This window comes from Theobroma umbraticum, unplaced genomic scaffold (assembly GCF_002168275.2).
Source record: "Theobroma umbraticum cultivar Fairchild unplaced genomic scaffold, ASM216827v3 scaffold_67.0, whole genome shotgun sequence".
NCBI lineage: Eukaryota > Viridiplantae > Streptophyta > Magnoliopsida > Malvales > Malvaceae > Theobroma > Theobroma umbraticum.
Genome location: NW_018397262.1, coordinates 4449 through 4766, shown reverse-complemented (window position 1 = coordinate 4766; position 318 = coordinate 4449).

The following is a 318-nucleotide window of genomic DNA, read 5'->3' as shown; positions in this document are numbered from 1 at the left end:
AATTGTCGTAACGTGCAGGTCCGAGAACACAACCGCTAAACGTGAGAAATTGAGGAGTCGCCACCAATCTTTTTTCCTAGGTGTGATTGGCCACTTATTGACATGATTCTAATCAATAAGATCCTAAATTAATTTTAGGTCCGTTGAAAAAACGTTAAATTGGCCTATGATTTTTAAGATTGGGTTCAGAAGTACAATTGCACCCGAGGAAAAATTAACTCCCTCGTGACGCTCGTTCCACGAACGATACCACTTAATTGTAAGTTATCCTATTAGAGCCTTAATTCTTAAATTTATTCATTATGTTTCCTTAATTAT